The sequence below is a fragment of the Coenobita brevimanus genome, chromosome 17, assembly GCF_032717465.1.
Source record: "Coenobita brevimanus isolate Jiangsu-jjx chromosome 17, ASM3271746v2, whole genome shotgun sequence".
NCBI lineage: Eukaryota > Metazoa > Arthropoda > Malacostraca > Decapoda > Coenobitidae > Coenobita > Coenobita brevimanus.
In genome coordinates this window covers 34895994-34901789 of record NC_136970.1, presented here as the reverse complement: position 1 = coordinate 34901789, position 5796 = coordinate 34895994, and positions in this window count along the sequence as shown.

The window sequence follows — 5796 nt, the reverse complement described above, 5'->3', positions numbered from 1 at the left end:
CAGCATATCTCAGGGCATCTGCCTCAGCATCGAGCTCATTCTCTTCATCCCAATCATCCTAATCGTCTAAAATATCGTAGTATGCCATGTTCTCAGATATCTGTAATAACAATGATACAATACAGTTGTGCCATCTTCCAAGTAAATTCATAAAGTATTGGACATGAAGGAAACACAAAATGCTGACTTTAATTTGTCTAGTAAAGTAACTAAAAATAATTCCAAATACATGTCAGGAAAAAAGATTAATGGCCCTGTCTGATCTGTCATAAGGGTGTTAGAGATGGTTCCATCCAGTGTACTGTCTGTGATAAGTGGGTCCATTGGAGATGTTGTAGTATAGATGACAAGCTCCCTGAAAACAATGCTGGCTTCAAGTGCGGGGTGTGCCCAGGAGCACACAGGGAGACTGCCAGTCAAGAGAGAATTAATTGTTCTTGCAGGGGAGTCCCTCACATGTGTAAAGATCTGTTATTTAGGTGATATGCTTTTTGCTGGGGGAGGGGTTATTGTGGCTAGAGTGAGGAGTGTATGGAGAAAGTTTAAGGAGTTGCTCCCTCTCTCGACTACGTGGGGGCTCTCCTTCCACGGCAAGGGTTCCTTGTATGCAGCGTGTGCCAGGAATGTAATGTTGTATGGCAGTGAGACTTGGGCAGTTAATAAAGAGGATGAGAATAGGCTTAAGTGCATGGAGAAGCTAATGATCAGATGGATGTGCAGTGCATCTCTGAGAGCAAGGCCTGTGGAAGAAGTTTACAATGGAAGAATAAAGGGGGAGGATGGGACTGGAATATATTGACAGCGATGAGTAGGGGTAGGTTGAGGTGGTATGAACATGTGGAGAGGTGGGAGAGGACAGTCGGGTGCGGGGGGTGAGGAATGTGGATGCTGGAGGAAGGGCTGGGAGGGGTAGAGGGAAGTTTGACCTAATAGGTCACTGCAAGGGGCCTTAGGGAAACGGGACTGAATCGAACAATTGCACTAAGATCGTGCAGCGTGGAGAGCCACCATCAGGTAAAACTAGGCTAACGCATGCAAGCATGTTGGGGCCTTTATAAACAAAAAGAAACACACAAATCACAGCACAATGGATGAGGAAATAATATTGCACTAATAAAGGGTGAATTGTAGCTTGTGCAACTTTACAGACTACATGCAAGCTGGATTGGTTAAAACCATGGTTATTTTTGCTCATTTTTGTTTATACTGTATCATGTTTTTTTCCATCCTGCCCTAGATTGCTTTAAACCACATGGTTTAAACCATAGTTTCATTTTTTTTTTTTTTTAATCATGGTTTTCCCCACCATAATTAGGTGCAAAATACTGTAGGTAGATAGGTAGGTGCCACTTTGAAGTGCGGTCTACTCTAGCCTAACCTAACCTAACCTAAACCAATGTACCCTAACCTAACCTAACCTAACACTGCAGTAGCCTGCATGCTAAAGTAGCACTGATAGATAAGCACCAGCGTTCTAACATATTATCTGTTCTATTGTGAAAGCTTGTTAGGCATGGTGTTATGTTATATAATGAATAAACACAGGAAAGTGGTCCCCACTGTGAGGTATATTTTCGCCTCCACTTATAATTACTACAGGGTGTCTTGTGTTAGAGGTTTTATGTGATACCAGAATATGTATTTACGTGTCATATCTACTTTCTGATCAGCATAAAGGATTTGCTCTAACACAATAACCTTTGGACAAGCAAATGTCATACACAGCTACAAAACACATCACTCACTGTACTACATATGAATAAACACCTACTACAAGGAACCTATCTAATGATCCACAAAGGTAGACGCCGTTAAGAAACGGCAAAAAACTAACGTTAGGTCACGGAAATGTACCTACCTTATCAAAAAATGTGATGAAAAGTACTGAGGTAATGTACAAGCAAGCTGGTAAACAGTCGAAGGGGTTGGGGAAGAGGTGCCCTATGTGGTCCCTTCGTTTTCGGCCTCCCTTCCCCTTCCGGCGCGGTGCAAAGGATTCTCTCGCAGCTCAAAATATTTTAACGGTACGTTTTGGGTGACGAACAACCCGTTCGGACAACGGGGATGTTTAACAATATGGCCGTTAGGCTGTCTGGTAGAGATTGTATGTAGGGTAAGAAGTGCTTGTAAGTGTAATTGTAGTGTTGGAGTGGCTTTGGATGTGTGTGTAGTCTGTGAACCAAGTGTAATCAGCCCACGCAAGCCGACTGGGTGCAAGCATACTTTACAGTAAGCAACACTGGTTCAACCACAGCACCCCTTGTGTCCGCCAATGCAGTAGGTGGCCGGGTGAACACTCGCAAAGTTTATTACCCTGGCGGGGCGTGAACCCTGCTCCACCCGTGTACGAAATGCACACTCTACCACTGTACCACAGAGGCTCCGTATATATATATATATATATATATATATATATATATATATATATATACATACAGTAATCCCTATTCTGTCCGGACGCCCACTTTCCAGACACTCCATTTACCGGACGTTGTGGACCTGGACCTTCACATCCCAAAAATGGCCAAGAAAAGAAGAAGAAAAAAAAAAAAAAAAAAAAAATTCCCTCCCGTAATTTGAAATTGCCGCGCAGCGCCGAACAGCTGTTTACACCATGGCCCCTTCACCCCTTCCTTCCTCCCCCCCTCCCTCCTCCCCTGTCAGGGTTGCCATTTGGTATTTTTCATTACCAAATTTGAGCCAATTTGGTAATGAAGAATTTGTTTCGTACTGAATAAGAATAATGCATTACCAAATGGATTTTTCACATGTATGAGGATACAGCTGTTTTGGTATTTAACCAAAATCAAACATGGCCAAAAATGTAAACAATGAGGGACTAGAATTTCAAGGATTTGATGCAAATACCAATGTCATGGACCTGGTTAAAACATTAATTATGAGGATTAGTGAACTTGAAAAGAAAGTACAGAACCTAGTGATAAAGGATGTGTCTGTAAATACGGAAACTACCATACAGTCTGATCCAATCCAATGAAACAGCGAATGAAGAGATTAGGAATTTGAAGCGGGAAAATGTTGAATTGAGGAGGAAACTAGAAGAGAGTACTAATAAAACGGAGAAGGTGAGTAATGTATTAGAAGAACATACGGCAAAGTGGGCACACATAGAAGAAGAACAGAAAGAAGTGGTCAGCTTAAGAGAGATCATCCAGGAAGAAAGGGAAATGAACAAGAAAGAAACGGAAGAAACTGTAGTGAAAATACTGAAGAAAAAAGAGAGAATAGTGAGAGAAACTGTAGAAAGGAGCAGATGTGTGGTAGTATTTGGAAACAGGGAAGAGGAAGAAAAGGTTAGGTTCGTAAGACTCGAGAGAGACACGAACCTGGTGAGAGGAATATTAGGCAAGATTGACCCCGAAGGAGACAAGTGGGTAAAAGAAATTGAGGAAGTAAGGAGGATAGGGCCTTATAAGAAAGGGGAAACAAGACCAATGAGAGTCAAGTTTACATCAGAAAGTGTAATAAATGAGATACTTAAAGTGACCTGGAAATTAAGCAAAGAGGCGGGGATGGAAAATATTAGTAATCCCTCTAATATCCGAACGCCCAATATCCGAACATCCCCACTAACCGGACATAATCCTCCTGGGATCCAATATTCCCAAAATGGGCCAAAAACTGCAAAAAATTCGAAAAAAAATCTGACTTTTTTCCCTCCCATAATTTGAAATTCCCGCCTGGCGCCAAACAGCTGTTACACCATGGTCCCTTCACCCCTTCCTTCCTCCCCCTCCCCCCTCCCCTGTCAGGTTGCCATTTGGTATTTTTCATTACCAAGTGTGGGCCAATTTGGTAATGAAAAATTCGTTTGGTAATGCATTAGAATAATGCATTACCAAATGGATTTTTCACATGTATGAGGATACACAGGATGGAGATGGTGGATTGTTTGCTCTCTCTGATTAATATGCTACCCTACATAGTGTGAAAATAATCAACAAGCTGTTAGTTATAAGGAGAGTGATTACATGTATTTCCACTTGTATATATAATTACTGAAGAATATATGCTAGCTTTACGAAATTGGTAATGAAAAGTTATATTTGACAATGAAAGTTGAGGAGATTGGTAATGTGGCTGTTGCGATCTGGCAACTCTGTTACCCCACCAACATCAACAGTCACAGCTTAACTCCGATGGAGAGCAGATACTCATAACAGTGCAAGCCACAGGTGCTTGTTTTTTGTGAATAAACAGTGAATAAACTGCAATACCTTGCCACTAGAACACACAGGAATTTACAGTGTTGTGCAGTGTTAAGAAATTAGAATTTAGAGTGCAGAGGATTAACTGTGGACTGCAAACTGGCGGTTCAAACCAGTCCAAGACCAAGGGACCTGTAAGTACCCAGAATGTTTAATATTGTATAAACTCACCTCTAAAACCTCATTTTATGGTTCTTTTGCATTTATTTCAGTCTTTTATGTCCCTTATTGGTGTGATTTGGGTCTTAAATAGGTGCTATGCATGTCCAGAGGGAGTTGTATAGGTGTTTTTCAGAGTTAGGGTCCGTAAGTACTTGTCCATAAGCTGGGGCCCAATATCCGGACAGGACCACTATCCGGACCTGCCTATGGCTCTATTGATCCGGATATTGGAGGGGTTACTGTAATAAGAAAAGATCTGAATGAAGAAGAAAGAGAAGTTTTAAAATCATTAAAGGAAGAAGTAAAGGAAAAAAATGATAAGAGGACAGAGGAAGAATGTAATACTTTTTTTTGGAGAGTATTGGATATGAAAGTAAGGAAATGGTATTTAAGGAAATAGAAGTGAAGGAAACTAAGGGGGATGGTTGTGAAAGATCAAAAGTTGAGGAAGTGGTACGGACAGAGAGTAGGAGAGAAGAGGGTATTAAAAACGTTAAAAATAATTTGAAGGTGATATATACTAATGTTGATGGTTTCATATTGACGAGGATCGAAATTAAAGATTTCTTGAGAGAACATGAACCTGATGTCATGTGCTTTGTAGAGACCAAATTAAGAGAAGATATTGATGTTCATATGGGAGATGGTAAATACAAACTGTGGAGAAAAGACAGAAAAGAAAAAAAGGGAGGAGGAGTGATGATAGCAGTGAAGAACAACATAAATGTAGATACTGTGGAAATGGGAGAAGGCAGGGCTGAAGTGATATATATGAAATTAGAAACTGGAGAGAATGTTAAGGGAGATATGGCGGTAGTGTATGTTCCCCCAAAGACGAGAGCATGGAAGGATGACGAATACCATGAGATGTTGTCAGATATGGCTAGCTATTTGCAAAAAATAATTGAGAAAAGCAATAATGAAGATGTGCAGATTGGCCTGGGAGGAAGGTAGAGTCCCGGAGGATTGGAAGTCAGGTATAATTATTCCCTTGTACAAAGGAAAAGGGGAAAAAGAAGTGTGTGGTAATCACAGGGGCATTTGTCTTCTTAGTATAATAGGAAAAGTGTATGGTAGGATACTTAGAGTTAGAGAAAGAACAGAGAAATTAGTTGGAGAAGAACTGGGAGGCTTTAGGAAGGGAAGAGGTTGTGTAGATCAGATATTCATTCTTAGATCTTTAGTGGAAAAGTTTCTAGAGAAGGGAAAGAAGTTGTATGCGGCTTTCATGGATTTGGAGAAAGCATATGACAGGGTGGATAGACAAGGGTTGTGGAAAGTGTTAAGAATATATGGAGTAGATGGGAAGTTGTTGAATGCTGTGAAGAGTATGTACGATGGTGCGAAGGCTGCAGTGCGTGTGGATGGCAAACTAAGTGAATTTTTCTCTTTGAAAGTTGGTTTG